We start from the raw sequence: 17933 nt of genomic DNA, 5'->3' as shown, positions 1-17933 counted from the left end.
AGGTTGGTCCTATGTAGCTCTAGTAGGGGTGGGACATGTGAGCGTGACCCGTTCGTTGGTATAGATTGAGTGGGACACATGAGCAAGGCCTGTGTGATTATGGAGACATAGGTGGGACCTGGAAGAGAATGTTTTGGTCAAAGTATTGGATCATGGTTTATGTAGGAAGGGTTATGTGGTTAGTGAGTAGCGCAGAGTGATGCATAGACTTAGGTAGCGTTGTCAGTTGGACTCTTAGGAACTTGGTGGCTGGAACAGGTGCGAGACTGGCAATCTCAGCAGTGGCTAGGGATTTGTATATCTAGGTTTAGTAAAGGGTTGTAGTGAATTAGAAGATTTCGGAGGAAATGCTAGTGTAAATCCTTGCATCTTCGGTTACGAATTATGGTCCGAATTGGCTTTTGGTGGGAAGTCGTGTTGGAAATCGCAAGTGTTTGTGTACAAGGTCTTTATTTCAGTAAGATATGAATTAAGGAATGTAACCTACAGACTTTTAGGTATATTATTGTGTGTTTAAATTTTGGAACTTATGGAGTGACTCGACCATTTGTGAATCCAACTCGCCGAGTAGGGTCGAGTTGCCCGCATGGAATTAATGAGTGGACTCGACGAGTCAGAGAGCTGACTCACTAAGTAGGTGCTAGGCAGAGAAACCCTAATTTCTCGGGTTTGGGGCCTATATAAGGGAACTTATGCCCCCATTCCCGCCTCACCAGTTACCCTACACCCCTGAGAGAAAACCCTAATCGCCATTAGTGTTAGAATGTGAGTGAGGAGCTAAGTTGGTGGTTGTTGGTGCATTCTTTGAAAGAGAAATGAAGAGTATTGAGGTTGATGAAAGAGGAGGATTTGGATCCATAGATTCAACAGTGTTTGCTTAAGGTAAATGTGCTAACTTTCTCATATTCTATAGAGATCTTGATATGGGAGTTTCCTAGGGTTTTCTTCCATTGCTTAGAGTCATTGAGCCTTTTGGGTATGATTTGAGGTTGAAACCCCAGATCTGAAGTGTGGAGGGTCTTGAGATCCCAAAGGCCTGAACTTTATTGAACTAGAGACTATACTTTGAGCACCTAACCCTTTGTAAGACTTGGTATTGGCATTTTTGGACATATATGTCATGCATTAGCGTAAAGGTCGAGACTTTACGTGACTTTTGTGCCTTTAAGGACTAGATCTAGAGTCTAGTGTGGTAGATCTTAAATTAGACGTTTGAATGAGAAAAAAGATTGAAGGGACTCGCCGAGTCCATAGCCTGACTCAACGAGTCGGTGAAGGTTTGTCTCGATGAGCTTGATTCTGCGATAACACAGCAAGTTGGGGGTCAACTCGATGAGTTGAGCTAAAATTTCTTGAGACTTCTAAGGAAACAAGGGGACTCGACGAGTTGCAATAGTTCACTCCACGATTCGGGTCAAACATCGACTGTTGACTCGAGTTTTACTTCTATTGACTTTAGGGTTGGGTCAATTATGAGTAATGGAGACCACGGAGGGGTAAAATGATCTTTTATCCACTTCAAGAGTTAGACAGAGAAATAGAATAGCATTTGGTGTATTTGAGCATGAATAGAGTATTAATTAGAGGTGTTATCATATGTGTTATGCAGAGGCTAGTTCGGGATTTCAGAGTACGAGGCTGTTACTGGCTAGCTTGCGACGTGAGTCTTCTCACCATACCTAGACTGGTACTTATGTGTGACTAGAGGGCCTTATGTGCTTACTTGAGTTATGCATTTTGTGTGTGTGATATATGTGCTATGTTATGTCTTACTGAGACGAGACCGGAGGGTCCAAAGAGCTGTATGACCGGAGGGTCCTCACTAAGAACGGACCAGTGGGTCCAGCGAGTCGTGGGACTGGAGGGTCCCACTGAGACACATAGACCTTTGGGTCTTACAGAGTTATAGTCTCGAGTGGCTAAAGTGTTGTATGTGGTATTTTGGGGAACTCACTAAGCTTCGTGCTTACCGTGTTGTGTGTTATGTGTTTCAGGTTTTCTTAGGATTGTGGGAAGGCATTGGCTTGATTGTACACACCAGTGAAAGATTTATGCTTTGAAGATCCTGGATTTTAATCAAACAATTATGGACTTGCGATTTATAAATTGAATAAATGAGATTTTTTTTGAAATGTGTTATGAGAATTGTGCGATTTTAAATGAAAATTTTATTTGAAAATTTATAGTGTTACAAGTTGGTATTAGAGCCTTGGTTTGAGGGATTCGGATGCACCTTCGAGCACGTATGGACTCAAACTGAGGATTTGAGAAGAATTTTCAAAAGAAGCGATTTTTCTAAAATGAACAAGAGTTCTAAGAGAAAACGAGAAGGAGCAGTGTGTACAATCAGCCAGAGCTCGAATGGTGATTTCCCAAAACACCCTTATTTTTGTGTTACGAGATACTTATGAGATACTATTTATGTATGCTAGAGGATAGGCTAGGTATTTCATATTTTAGGGCTACAATTGCTTGATATGTGATACCTTAGCCTAGGAGTTGTTGTTATCTGTTATGTACCTTGAGTATATGTTGGGTAAGAGTATCTAGCATGAATCACTTAAATAGGGAGTTCTGAGTTAAGAGATAATCTAGGAGAGGTACCTAGATGAGCATTAGCGGAGCCTACTAGAAGACTAGTTAGATACCCGTGTGGTGGTAGAGTTGCTTGAGTTCGGTGACACCTTTTGAGTGTGAGCAGATCAAATAGAGTTGTAAACTAAAGTCATTTTACATGCTGGTGGAGATTATTCAATGCCTGAATGTTGCTTGCTTCATGCTTTGTGGAACTCTCGATGATGGGAATCAGCTACTAGGTGAATATGACGATATTCAGGAGGTAGATGGTTGGCATCATAAGGAGTTCTTCAGCAGCTGATGGCAGAAAAGTGTGAGAACCTAAGAAGAGCCTAGGAGTGACCTTAGTCAGATCAGTATGCTAACAGAGGAGAGTGTTTCGCTGGGGAGCGAACACTGTTGGATAAGGTGTCTAAGTCCATAACTATTTCTGGTATGTACTTGACCCGACCTGGCATGGTCCATTTGGGTTGCATGGCACCATGCAATTGGATAAACTAAATGAGAGAAATAACGCTTGGAGATTATTAATATATTATAAGTTCTAATATATTAATAATATTATTTGATTAGTTTGATCAAGAATTAATTTAGAATTAATTAAGTGATCAAAAGATAACTAATTAAATATATGGGTTGATTAAGTAAATCATCCGTATCTTGTATAGTGGGCTAAAAGGCTCCATGGATCATCAAGTTGGGTTCTACCCATAGGATGCTCCATGGATGCTCCATGGGAGTTACAAACCCATGGGTCATGGAAATGAAGAGTCATGACACATTAGGGTTTAACCCTAGATGTGTCAACACTATATAAGAAAGATAATCTCCACCAAAATCGGTTGACAAAAAGAAATAGAGGGCTTGGCCGATTTGAAGAAGTGAGTATACTATCATAAGTTCTTCCAATAGCATTTGGTGTTGTGTGAAGCATTTGAGGCATCACCACTTGAGGTGCTAGGCTCACAAGGTTTCAAGGAACACAAGCAACAACAAGGTAAGTTATTCTTTCTATACTTTATGTTGAAATTGTTCCCCATGTATGCTAGATAGGATATAACCTTGGAATTCAACTTTGCATGACAAATTAGACAAACATAGATCCAAGGTTATTAGGGTTGCATGTACACTTAGGAAGTGTTAGAATGCTCAAAACCCATCAGTGGTATCAGAGCCTAGGCTTGTTTGTTCTTATTTGTGCTTAAAAGTTGAAAACAGGATCGAAAATTTGCTGTCTGCGATCGGACTCGTCGAGTCCATAGGGGGGACTCGTCGAGTCCATGTGTATCTTCAACCAACTCGGCGAGTCATGCTCATGCACTCGGCGAGTAGGGTCGAATGAGTGCAGAATTTCGATTCAGTTGCTGGAAAATGATTAGAAACATTACCCTAAACTGTTTTAGTAAATATAAACTTGTTTTGGTGGTGTAATGTTTTACTAATTCATTTACAACAACTAGTTATCAAAATTACAAAGTTTTATGTAATTTTTGATTATGTTCATATTCATGTTCTTGTTCTTATGATGTTTTAGATGATCATAGGAATTATTTGTAACCTATTTGGTAGTTTAATTCTTGATCATAATGTGTTTTAATGGAGTCCATAACTTATCCTTAAGTTATGGAAAACCAAGAGTCACTTGAGTTAAAAAAAAAAAAACCATTAAGAAAACACAAGAGTTATAAAAATGAAGAGTCTTCATTTTATGACTCTATTAAACTCATAAGTTACAAGAAATGAAAAGTTTTGAAAGTTACAAAACTTGCCCTCAAGTTTTGGAACAAGTAAAGTTAAGTTAAAACTTTAGTTCCAACCCCTAGAATTTTAAAAGTTAAAATTCAACCCTTATACTTATATTATGATGATTTAATAATTATATATATATGTATAAGAACAAGTCGTCTTACCGCTAGTACGCCTCATTCACGAAGCCGGTCTATAAGGTGGGTATAAGGTTGTTGCCTATAAAATGGTGACTTAATGGGTGTATATTCTCACCCACCGCTTGCTTGACTGGTGGAGGGTCGTTAGCCGAACGGGTAAGACAAGGACTTATAAATTCTCATTCAAAGTATGATGAATATATAAAGTAACTAAATGTTTATAAAATTCCCAATCTTAGTTACTTTAGGAAAAATGTGAATAAGGTGCTAATCCATGAAATTACACTTTACACTTTGTCTGAGTCGTTGGTGGAGCGTGTGTGGTTAACCGGCACACTAACTTGGACTTAACAAGGTAGGTAAAGGGTGACTTAAGGTTTATTATAGTATCGGTGGAGCGTGTGTGGTTTACCGGCACATCGATTGAGTGATAAACTTTTAAGGGTACCAAGTGATTTGCATGGTTACTTCACACCTCGTTTTGTGATCCTCGGCATCCCAGTCACAAAACCTGGAGGGCACTCCCGAGATCGAAACATGCCTTTGAAAAGTTCATTGGATCTCAAAGAATCTAGGAATTTCTAAAACCAACAAAAACTAAATATTTATTATTTCGGTTTTCGTGGTGGAAATTGGTGAATCGTCATTCACCTACCTTTCAAATATGGTATAGCTTAGATTACGGCATACCTCTTCTAAGTTATATTATATTGTGATTGGGTCCTAGCCTTAATATTACATTTGGGTGTTTTATTAAGGACTCTCTTAAATCTAAACTAAACTTGTTCTTCTTTTCAGATGTCTTCATCTAATGCTTCTGGCTCAAATCCTAATGGCTCCTTTACTCTTATGAGTCTATGTGGGAAAGTCACCTTTGATGGATCCAACTTCAATAAGTGGATCAGAAACATCAGGATGATTACTCGCTACGAGGACAAAGAATATGTCCTTGACAAGGAGCTTAAGGAAATTGACGAGTCCACTGCAACTCCCAAGGAGATCGCTGACTTTCATACTCATGAAAGAGATGCAACCAAGGTGGCTTGCATCATGTTAGCCACCATGACAGCTGAACTCCAAAAGTCTTACGAAGACTTCTACCCTTATGAAATGCACCAAGACTTGATGGAAAGATACCATCAAAGTGCACGACAAGAGAGGTACGAAGTCATCTGCTCCATGATAACAACCATGATGAAGGACGGAGAGTCCGTCACGAGCCACATGCAGAAAATGCAAAGGTATGTGGATCGGTTGCTGAAGCTCAATGTGAACTTCCCTGAGGAGCTTGCAATAGATATCATTTTGCACTCCTTACCATCGTGCTATGATCAATTCCGCATGACATATCACATGAACAAGGAAGAGGTCACCCTCAGCAAACTTCAGGGACTCCTCAAGACCGCAGAAACAGGTCTTAAGGGGAAGTCGGTTGCTATCACTCCTACTCCAGAAACAACTCCGGTCTTGGCAATCGGGCAGAGTCGAGGGAGGAAGAGAAAGAGATCTTCAAAGGGTACCAAGGCTCGGACCCTTGATGGCTCTTCTTCAAGTGGAACCAAGAAAGGTTTTATTACTCCTTCTTCTGACCCAAAAGAGGCTGAATGCTTCTATTGCCACGAAAAAGCTCATTGGAAGCGGAACTGCCCAAAGTACCAGCAAGATGTAAAGGATGGGAAAGTCAAACCCAACCATGCAGGTATTTACACTATCATTTCTAATAACTCACCCCATTCGAAATCTTGGGTCCTTGATACAGGTTGCGGAATTCATATTTGCTGTGACTTGCAGGGACTAGGAAGAAGTGAGAATGTGGAACAAGGAAGAATAAACTTAATCATGGGGAATAGGAAAGTTACACCTGTCACCAAGATTGGAGTTTATACTTTATCGCTAAGTAGTGGGTTAAATTTAGATTTGAATAAATGTTGTTATTCGCCAGAAATGGCAAGAAATATTATTTCCTTTCATGCATTGTACAAACAAGGTTTCACCTTTTCGTTTGATAATGAAGTTGGTTCGATTAATGCTTTCTTTAATAATGTACTTTATTTTAAAGCATTACCTTGTGATGGTGTGTATGAAGCTGTATCTATTATAGATAACTTAGGAAATAATGTTTTGTGTATTGATTCTAATAATAATAACATGGATAAAGCATCGTTATGGCATTGTCGTCTTGGACATATAAGCAAGAAACGCATAGGCCAACTCCAAAAGGATGGAGTCTTGGAGTCGTTTGACCTAAAGTCAAATGATAGTTGCGAATCATGCTTACTTGGAAAAATGACAAAGTCACCCTTCACAGGCTCATGTGAAAGGGGTGAAGGTTTGTTGGACCTTATACACACGGATGTGTGTAGACCATTCAAACATGCCACAAGGGATGCTAATCGTTATTATTTGACTTTCACCGATGATTACAGTAGATATGGATATGTCTACTTAATGAAGCATAAGTCAGAGACTTTCGAGAAGTTTAAGGAATTTAAACAGGAAGTCGAGAATCAATTGGGCAGGAACATTAAGATGCTTCGATCCGATCGAGGTGGTGAGTATCTTAGTTCAGAGTTCCTCGACTATCTAAAGGAATGTGGGATTGTCTCACAATTGACACCTCCCAGGACACCGCAGTTGAATGGTGTAGCTGAGAGGCGTAATCGAACCTTGTTGGACATGGTTCGTTCCATGATGAGTCGAGCTTCCCTACCAATCTCATTCTGGGGGTATGCCTTAGAGACTGCCGCCCATATCCTCAATCTAGTCCCTACAAAGAAAGTTGCCAAAACTCCTCACGAGATGTGGACTGGTAAAGTACCTAAACTAGACCACATCAAGATTTGGGGCTGCGAGGCTTTCGTGAGACGCGAGACTCATGATAAGCTCGAACCCCGAAGCGAGAGGTGTATTTTCATCGGCTACCCACAGCAATCCTTTGGTTACCTCTTCTACAGACCCAGTGACAATGTGGTCTTTGTAGCAAGAAGAGGAGTCTTTCGAGAAAGAGAGTTTATAAGCCAAGGAGACAGTGGGAGGCAAGTTGATCTTGAAGAAATTCAAGAGTCAAGTGGTGAAGGAACTTCAAACTCTAGCCCTCAACTTGAGGAGGAAACTCCTGTTGAGCCAATTGACGAATCTGTACCCCTGAGGCGTTCCACGAGAGTTAGGAGTGCACCTGAGCATTACTATGGATTCCATATTACTGCAGAAGGTGAGACACTTATTAGTGATGAGACACTAGTAAGTCAAGATGACCCTAACAGCTACGAGGAAGCCATGGCAGGCCCCGAGTCTGCCAAATGGAAAGAGGCTATGGATAGCGAGATACAATCCATGTATGACAATCAAGTTTGGAACTTGGTTGAGAATGTACCAGGTCGAAAGACTGTAGGGTGCAAATGGGTCTTCAAGAAGAAGACCGACATGGATGGTAAAGTACACACTTATAAGGCTAGACTGGTTGCAAAGGGCTTCTCTCAAATTCCTGGAGTGGACTATGATGAGACCTTTTCTCCGGTAGCCAAGATTAAGTCTATTCGGGTTCTGTTAGCCATAGCCGCATTTCATGACTATGAAATTTGGCAAATGGATGTCAAAACCGCTTTCCTTAATGGAAAGTTGGCTGAAGATGTTTACATGAGTCAGCCAGAGGGTTTTGTCAGTAACGAGTATCCTAATAGAGTGTGTAAGCTTGAGAAATCCATTTATGGATTAAAGCAAGCACCTCGCAGATGGAATCTTTGCTTTGATGAAAAGGTCAAGGAATTTGGCTTTTCTAGGAGTGAAGATGAATCTTGTGTATATGTCAAGGCTAGTGGGAGTATAGTTAGCTTTTTGGTATTGTATGTGGATGACATACTACTCATAGGAAACGACATTCCAACCTTGCAGGAAGTAAAGTCCTGGCTTGGAAAGTGTTTCGCTATGAAGGACCTTGGTGAAGCTGCCTATATTTTGGGGATAAGAATCTTGAGAGATCTATGACGTGTACTCGACCTGATGTAGCCTTTGCTTTGAGCATGGTTAGCAGGTTTCAGGGGAACCCTGGCAAGGCACACTGGATTGCGGTAAAGAATATTCTCAAGTACCTACGAAGGACTAAGGACTGGGTCCTTACCCTCGGTGGGAGTGATGACTTGAGAGTTGTAGGGTATAGTGATGCTAGCTTCCAGACTGATAGGGATAACTTCCGCTCTCAGTCGGGCTGGGTCTTTACCCTAAATGGAGGAGCAATTTCTTGGAAGAGTTCCAAGCAAGAGACAGTGGCAGATTCTACTTGTGAATCAGAGTATATTGCAGCTAGCGAAGCGGCAAAGGAGGCGTTATGGCTGAGGAACTTCATTGGAGACCTTGGAGTTGTACCAGCTATTAAAGAGCCGATGGAAATTTTCTGTGATAGTGAAAGTGCTGTTGCCTTAGCCAAGGAACCAAGGGATCACGGGAGATCCAGACACATCGACAGAAAATACCATTTCATCAGACATCGAATCGAAGAAGGACTCCTCGTGGCAAAGAGGGTATCATCGGATGAGAACCCGGCAGATCCCCTCACGAAGGGACTGACTCGGGTTAAGCATCTCCAGCATGCTCGGAGCATAGGGATGAAGGATGATATTAGATTTAGTAGTTAGATAATCTTGAAATTTGTAAAGTGTAATTGACATTTGATGATGAATAAAAGTGTTTTATTTATGAGTAAAGTGTTGCTATCTCTTGTCGATCGTTTACTATATTTCTTTTGCATGTTTTGACTTCCAGAATAATTTTGTTTGGTTTAACATATTATTCAAACCTCCACAGTCGGTCATATGTCGGAAGTAGGTATGAATCAAGACTGTCATGTTTGGTTGTAGAGGTCTGGGACAAGGCTACAACAATCATGAGTGCTCATAAGTTCTGAGCATTGGACTCAACCCACGCTCACTGGAATCACTTCATGGAATTCTATCTCGAGTGATCGTGAGACGGTAATATCATATAAGTCTTTAAACCTAGAGATATGATTTGTTACTTACGAGTTGGTTATGCATTGATTGTACGAAAAACGCATTGGTAACTCGATGTTATAAAACGTGCTCTTATGTGTAATTCAATGAGTAGTAGAACAAACATATGAGTCAAAGTTTATCTGTTCCTTCTTGGATTAGAAGCTGATATCTGGGCCCCTCGATGATTTTGTTTTGACCTATGTACCGGGCCCGGTCAGAACTAGGTTGATGTGTTCAATAAAGTTCTTTGTCAAACAAATCGGGAATCGGGAAACAAATGTTGGACAATAAGTAAGACATTGTTCCATGTATTTGTCCGACTGATATCTAGAACAGAGGATTATATGATCACTTATCTTAAATGGCGTACCATCATCTTCTCAAGTTTCGAGAAACCTTGTAAAGAGCTACGATTGCCGATCGGTTCCTGAAGTCATACTTGCAGTAATAGTTACTAGACTTATCCAAGTGGGAGACTGTTGGATAAGGTGTCTAAGTCCATAACTATTTCTGGTATGTACTTGACCCGACCTGGCATGGTCCATTTGGGTTGCATGGCACCATGCAATTGGATAAACTAAATGAGAGAAATAACGCTTGGAGATTATTAATATATTATAAGTTCTAATATATTAATAATATTATTTGATTAGTTTGATCAAGAATTAATTTAGAATTAATTAAGTGATCAAAAGATAACTAATTAAATATATGGGTTGATTAAGTAAATCATCCATATCTTGTATAGTGGGCTAAAAGGCTCCATGGATCATCAAGTTGGGTTCTACCCATAGGATGCTCCATGGATGCTCCATGGGAGTTACAAACCCATGGGTCATGGAAATGAAGAGTCATGACACATTAGGGTTTAACCCTAGATGTGTCAACACTATATAAGAAAGATAATCTCCACCAAAATCGGTTGACAAAAAGAAATAGAGGGCTTGGCCGATTTGAAGAAGTGAGTATACTCTCATAAGTTCTTCCAATAGCATTTGGTGTTGTGTGAAGCATTTGAGGCATCACCACTTGAGGTGCTAGGCTCACAAGGTTTCAAGGAACACAAGCAACAACAAGGTAAGTTATTCTATCTATACTTTATGTTGAAATTGTTCCCCATGTATGCTAGATAGGATATAACCTTGGAATTCAACTTTGCATGACAAATTAGACAAACATAGATCCAAGGTTATTAGGGTTGCATGTACACTTAGGAAGTGTTAGAATGCTCAAAACCCATCAAACACGCGTGACAAGATTGGTAATTGTGAAGGTTGAGCAACTACGTAGAAAATCTGGAACAATCCGTGTGGAAAGTATGGATAGATGTGGCAGGTAGTATGTGCCCGTACTACTAAAAGCAGAGGACCTATACTTGAAACAGCGAGAATTTTAGAGGTTCTAAGTAGCATATTGAAAGGAGATAACATGGTTCGGGTACCATGATTCAGAGCTGATCGAGAGGTGGTCACATGGTTCGAGTACCATGATTCATTGTGGTTAGTGCTTCTGGTTTTACCAGTTATCCCGTTGAGATTGATTAGACTGAGGTCAGATGTGATAGAGTGTGGGGCCAGAGGGCCATGTTGAATGAGTTTCAATGGAGCATACCTTAAGAGGGAAATTTAGTTAGTTTCCGAGAGATTTTGGTGAGATGACGGTTAGATGCGCAAGACTCAAGGATGCGTAGAGATGGTGCCTTATGGAGGATTAGGGTCGGAGATGAGCAAACAGCCGATAGTGGAGATGGCACTTTCTGTGACCAGAGTTGTGCTATTTTTTGTGAGAAGCATAAGAGATATTGAGCTTCCGGTTTCTTAGCATGGAGGTAAACCCTGTGGGGTAGAGTTGGTTGTGATCTTTCACTTGAGCATATGGGTAGTATGTATGCCGCAAGGTAATATTATAACATGAGAGGGTCTTCATTGGGGACTGAGATGGTCAAGCACAGGGATATAACCTATTTGAGGATAGTAGGGCATATGTTAGCAGCATAGTGAGTGTATTGGGGTGGTGACACTTATTGTCTATGATGGATATCGAGTGTGGGGTTGAGGTCTCTACTCTCATGATAATTCTCATGATGGGACGTTGGTTTGGAAGTCAAAGATGAGGAGTGTGATAGTTCATTATTTTCAGACTGAGATCCATGGCTATTACGGGACAGTTGAGATGTCTAGTAAGGTGTCAGTGTGAGATTTTGAATGACACGCTAGGAAGTTTTCGAGAATTTTATATGAGATTCGGGATGTTTGGAGTTGCCTGGTCTCTATCGGGGAGGTCATCGAGTATTATGTGGTACCTTCCAAAAGTAAGTGTGATGTACCTGGTGGAACAATATGTGGAATAGATTCTGGGTGTTTCAAATGGTGATGGTTCGAGCCCTGAGTAGGGGGAAACAAGTATTTTATTGAGAGTATCATAGATTTGTTCAAGAGCGGTTAAAGGACTGGATATAGTGACCTACCGTATGGATACATGAGTCCAGGGTTATTGTTGGTCCAGGAAAGGTGCAGAGCAAGATAATACATGTTGTACCTGTACAGGAAAGGATGAGTGTATCTATAGCAGGTGCCCGTTGGACGGAGACCTTGTGGTGGTTAGGAATTCTTCGAGGTTGTAATGGTAAATTTGAGGTGGGTGGCTCGTAAGGATAGTTTCGGCGGTTGAAAATTTTTGGTTCAATGTATGGGTTGTTATATGCACTCAAGCAAGGGTAGAAGTTGATTGGGCAACCTACTTCAAGGTTGGTATGTGTATTCTTGCATGGGTTTTGAGCAATAGAGGAAGGAGTTGCGGGTGGTCGTCAACGCGTTCTGAGTCATTGACGATTCCTCTGTGTTTTAATTAAGAGTTGGAATATTCTGAAGTTACGAGTTGTGCCAGAGGAAGATCGGTTGTGAGATTCTGGAAGGATGCATTGATGTATCTGAGTATGGTGTCGTAAGTAGGAGATTAGTGGTTGAGGCATGACATTTTGAGGTTCTGTGATGGTGTACCGAGGTATCCGAGTAGAATGCCCTGAATGTAGGATTATTTTGAGACTAGAGTTATGGGATGGCAAGTGGAGTATCAAGTAACTATGCTTCCAGCAGGAGTCCTTCAGCTAATTGTCATCAAACGGGAGTATCCAAGAATGTGAATTGCAGAAAGAAAAAGTTTTGATCACGACGGTTGTCATCAGGAGTAGTGATGCTTACCCTGGTTGGGTGTGTGTACCTATCTATGTTGATCCTTGGATACTCAGTGGGGTAATGACTTGAGGAGGAGACTAAGGAGATAAGAGGGTTAGTGAATCCGAGTGGGAGTAATCACTTCAGATTATCAGTGGAAAACCATGGAGTGAGCCCAAGGCAAGTCAGTGAGAGAGAGTGTTGTGATACTATGGGGAGCCGTAGTGTTCACCAGTATGCGAGAAAGTGTTGTGATACTATGGGGATCCATAGTGTTCGCCAGTCTGCAAGAGAGTGTTGTGATACTACGGGGAGCTGTAGTGCTCACCAGTCTGCGAGAAAGTGTTGTGATATTGCGGGGAGCCTTAGTGTTCGCCAATCTGCAAAAGAGTGTTGTGATACTGCGGGGAGCCGTAGTGCTCACCAGTTAGTGAGAGAGTGTTGTGATACTGCGGGGAGTCGTAGTATTCATGGGTCAGTGAGAGAGTTTTATAGGCCAACGGGGAGCCGTAGCCTTCACGAGTGAGTGAGAAGGAATGTTATGATACTACGGGGATCCGTATTATCTGTAATTCAGAGCATGACAAAGAAGAGTTTTTAGGCTTGGGTAGCCTTATTCTTTGAGTTTCGGGAACCTAGTGGTAGGAACAGGGGTGAGACTGGGGTCCCCATATTTGTCGGTGATCGTTATATTTGTTGGGATTAAAACCCTAATTGAGATTTGATGAACAAGTTGTGGAAAATAAAAACAAACACAAATATGAAGATTATGTCGAATGATCACTCGATTTATTCAAATATGAGGAATAAATTACACTTTCAGCATAGACTAAAGAATCTAACACTACATAAGAAACCTCATAACGTGGCTGCTACATTTTGCCTCACTCTTAACCCTAATTGTGAATAATACATGACTATTTATAGGGAAAAGACAAGTCTTGGGCTTTTAACCTAGAATTCATCAAAAGGTCCCATTGCCATCACCCATGGAATGATTTGAAACCTTACAATATCCCCCTCAAAGTATGGAATGGATGACAATGCTTTAACTTCCAAAACAAGCATCTAGCGAATAAAAAAGATATTGCAACAAGGAATAGATTAAGCAATCCACGAATCTAGTTTCTTCAATAGTCTTCAAACACGGGCTCTAGGATATACAAATCAAGCACTAAAGTAATGTCTTTAAACTTCATTTATGAAGGTAATGGCAAAAAAATCTTGATGAAAACCAAACCCGCCATAAAAACCCATTTCAGAACAAAGAAACCAAATAACTTCTTGTCTTTGAAGAGCTCCCCCTCCAAGTCACGATGATCTTCAAATAAGCGAATGATATAAGCCATAAAAAACTATCATGTAACAACCGAAACTTTATGATTCGTAATGCCACTTGATCGAGAAAATACTAGAAGTCGAAGATATAACAAGTCCTTAGCAGAGCTCAATAAAGGACTTTCGTTGTAAAGGATACTTCTCTGAATAAGCTTTAGAAGAGCTCGATGAAGAACTTCCACTGTAAAAGCTACCTTCATAATTCTACCACAAGCATTATCAAAAATCTTCAAATTTGAAAAGTTACACATCCAATTTCGAATGGCCATACCAAATTCTCCCCCGATTTATAATCGAAAACATGATTATAAATCCTTCTTATGGTCATGAGAATGATCTTGAATGGATAACAATTACTGTTCTCCCCCGTGACAAAATGATATATAAAATGAAGTATAAAATCCAAAATAGTCGTGAAATTTTATCGTTATCACAAAAAACGACTTTCCGAACCGCCCAGACTTGATGGAATCCGTATTTTTCTGTTCATGAAAAAAATATGTGCGTTCAAGAATTCAAAAAATGTTCACTAGCCCTTAACATTGCAAACTTTTCGAAAAATGGGCTGAAATTGTCACTTGCTGAAAAAACAGGGGCTGGAATGGTAATTCTGCATCAATATACCCCTTTATTTGTAACATTTTCTAGGATTGGTCCAAAAATATTAAACTGTGAAAACAACAGGGACCAAAAGTGCCAATTCACTGGAGTTATAGGGACCAAATATGAAACATTAAAGCATCTTCTTCCCCATTTAGATGCCTGATAAAAGGGATGTAGTGATTGGAACAAATGCAAGACCCTCAAAATTAATACCCGCGAATCATACTTTCGTTCCATGTACAAGCAACCGAAACGAAGTTCGATCCAGGTTCATTGAACTGAAACCATGTTCGGTCCGAGCACAAGTTCGCTTTCGGTCCTTCCCTCTTTCGTTCCGAGCATAATCATGTGAACCCAAGTTAGATCGAGGTTCATTCCAGGTTCGTCGATTATACCCCAAGGCGAATCTCCATTCTTAGGTTTGCTTATTGTTCTCACTCTACTTTCTCTTCAAGACCTTTCGTTCCAATTTTTAACAAGCGAACCCAAATATTCCAAACTCCAAATCAATTGGCTCCGATTGTTCGTGAAAAGGAACGCAAACACAGACAAACAAGCTCCAATCGTTTACAGGTGAGATGTTTGCAGTATCTCAAATTTTTACTTTTCGTTTGACTGCAAATTTCGAACAGATCCACACCAATTTCATTTGAGTTCCAATCATGACTGTGAGTCCATCCAAGACGAACCACACCTCCAATTTTGAATTTTCTTTCATTAACCGACAGAATCGATTATTGACAAACCCAGAAACATCATTTCTCAGATCAATACAATCCCAAAAAAAAATCGATATCCAATAAAAGAACGGATTCACAAGTTTGAACACAAAATCAAAAATCGATTTTGATAATAGTATCGTTCACAGATAACGACTCATGAATAGAAGAACAAAGATTTCAAGGTACGATATTTACAGCTGGGTCGACTGGTAATAGTATCAAAACAACAATCGATTATTCAAGTGTTGACAAAAAATAGCATCAGTCAATCATTGATAGTTAATTTTGATGAATTTAGATAGATCGATCTTTCGAAAAACCATACCAAGCAAAAGTGACGCAAACAAAAGTTCTTGATATTGAATTAAAGCAAAAGGGATGGACAATAAATAGTGAGTCGGCCAAAAGATTGGGCCAGATCAAAATAAATTGTACGCACGGATGAATTGGGTCAAAACATATAACTAAAATCGATTGATTTTTGGATTAAGCGAACAAACAGATCCATTATGAACATATGAACGAATCAGATTGAAAGAAAAAAAAATACCAGATGAATAGGATAAATCTCCATGAACAGTAACTTGTAGAAAAATCATGATTCCATACTGCCAAAACACCAATAATCTTCAATATATGTGCAGAAAATCACCAAATCAAGAACCGACACTTCAGAAATCAATAGATCATCAAGGACCCGCTCTGATACCACTTTTTGGGATTAAAACCCTAATTGAGATTTGATGAACAAGATGCCGAAAATAAAAAAAAAACACAAATATGAAGATTATGTCGAATGATCACTCGGTTTATTCAAATATGAGGAATAAATTACACTTTCACAATAGACTAAAGAATCTAACACTACATAAGAGACCTCACAATTTGGAGGCTACATTTTGCCTCACTCTTAACCCTAATTGTGAATAATACATGACTATTTATAGGGAAAAGATAAGTCTTGGGCTTTTAACCTAGAATTCATCAAAAGGGCCCATTACCATCATCCATGGAGTGCTTTGAAACCCTACAATATTCTTTGTTAAGTTGTGGTCATTGCAATTGAAAGGAATTGGATAAATGATGTATGCGTGGGTTGCGGGTCATGGGTCACGAGTTGAGTGCTTCATGGGGACGAGTGGTTCCAATTTTGTGTCGGACCAAACTCTCGAGTTTATGTTTGACTTTGGTGGTGTATTAAGTAGGCGAATGAGATTCCGGATTTAGAGATGGGTTTCATTTTGTGGGATATTGTGAGTCATCTGATGTGTTAAACCTGAGTGGATCAGTTCGTTTGTATGGAAAGGACCGTGAGACGCATGGAAGTAATTAGTAGTAGACGACAGAGTTCGAAGGTGAGACTATCTTAGTTGGGATTGTAGTATTCACTTGGGGTAAAGAGAACTTCATGACTTGTGTGTCACATTGGGCCGAGATAGTTGTTGTGAGAAGGAAGTCAATGAGACGTTTTGGGGCATGCAAGGGGTAACCTTTGGAGATTCAACTATGGGGACGGGAGCTGACCTGGTGCTTAGTGTTGAGAGGGATATCTGAGAGGGAGCTGGGGCTTATGATTTTTGGATGTCAGAGGATACTTCTAAGCAAGCATGATCATTTTCTTGTGTCTGAGCACAGAGTGTAGATAGTTCTTTATTCATATGGGTTTCGATGGTAGTACAATGGATGGGTTTCTAGTCTAATGTGACCCTTTCGTTCCTTGGAGTATGTTATGGATCGTTTAGTATGTCTGGTATGAGCGATGGGTAGCCAATTTTTGGGCTTTTACCTTTTTTATCAAGTCGCAACGAGAGAATCAGAGGGGCAGTGAGATATCAGGGTCTATTAGACGAGGATCGAATAACATTGTGATAGCTTGAGAGGGCGGTCTGGCAGTGAAATAGGCCACTAGAGTTTCCAAATTCTAGAGACTCATAAGGAGTATCGTAGTGGCAGAAGGGTCAATTTTATTTTGGAATTGAGAGTTCATGTTTGGATTCAGGAGTCCACAGGGAAAGATATCTGCGTGGTATGAGATCGTTTCAGTGGTGCTTTTCGGGTTTTTAGGTTCGATCTATGTGACGTTGAGAAGCAATTTCAAGGGAGAAATCTAGTTCAAGAGGTGGAGAATTGTAACATTCGGACTTTCAGGTATATTATTGTGTGTTTAAATTTTGGAATTTATGGAGTGACTCAACGAGTTGTGAGAGTAACTCTCCGAGTAAGGTCGACTTGCCCGCGTGGAATTAATAAGTGGACTCAATGAGTCAGAGAGCTTACTCGCCGAGTAGGTGCTGGGCAGAGAAACCCTAATTTCCCAGGGTTGGGGCTGATATAACAGAACTTATGCCCCCATTTCCGCGTCACCAGTTACCCTACACCCATGAGAGAAAACCCTAATCGCCATTAGTGCTAGAAAGTGAGTGAGGAGCAATGTTGGTGGTTTTTGGTTCATTCTTTGAAGGAAAAATGAAGAGTATTGAGGTTGGGGAAAGAGGAGGCTTTGGATCCACAGATTCAATAGTGTTTGCTTGAGGTAAATGTGCTGACTTGAGTTTCCTACGGTTTTCTTCCATTGCTTAGAGTGATTGTGCCTTTTGGGTATGATTTGAGGTTGAAACCCCAGATCTGAAGTATGGAGGGTCTTGA

Source organism: Lactuca sativa, chromosome 8, assembly GCF_002870075.4.
Source record: "Lactuca sativa cultivar Salinas chromosome 8, Lsat_Salinas_v11, whole genome shotgun sequence".
Classification (NCBI taxonomy): Eukaryota; Viridiplantae; Streptophyta; class Magnoliopsida; order Asterales; family Asteraceae; genus Lactuca; species Lactuca sativa.
The sequence above is the reverse complement of the archived record's forward strand: the minus strand, read 5'-3'. Positions refer to the sequence as shown.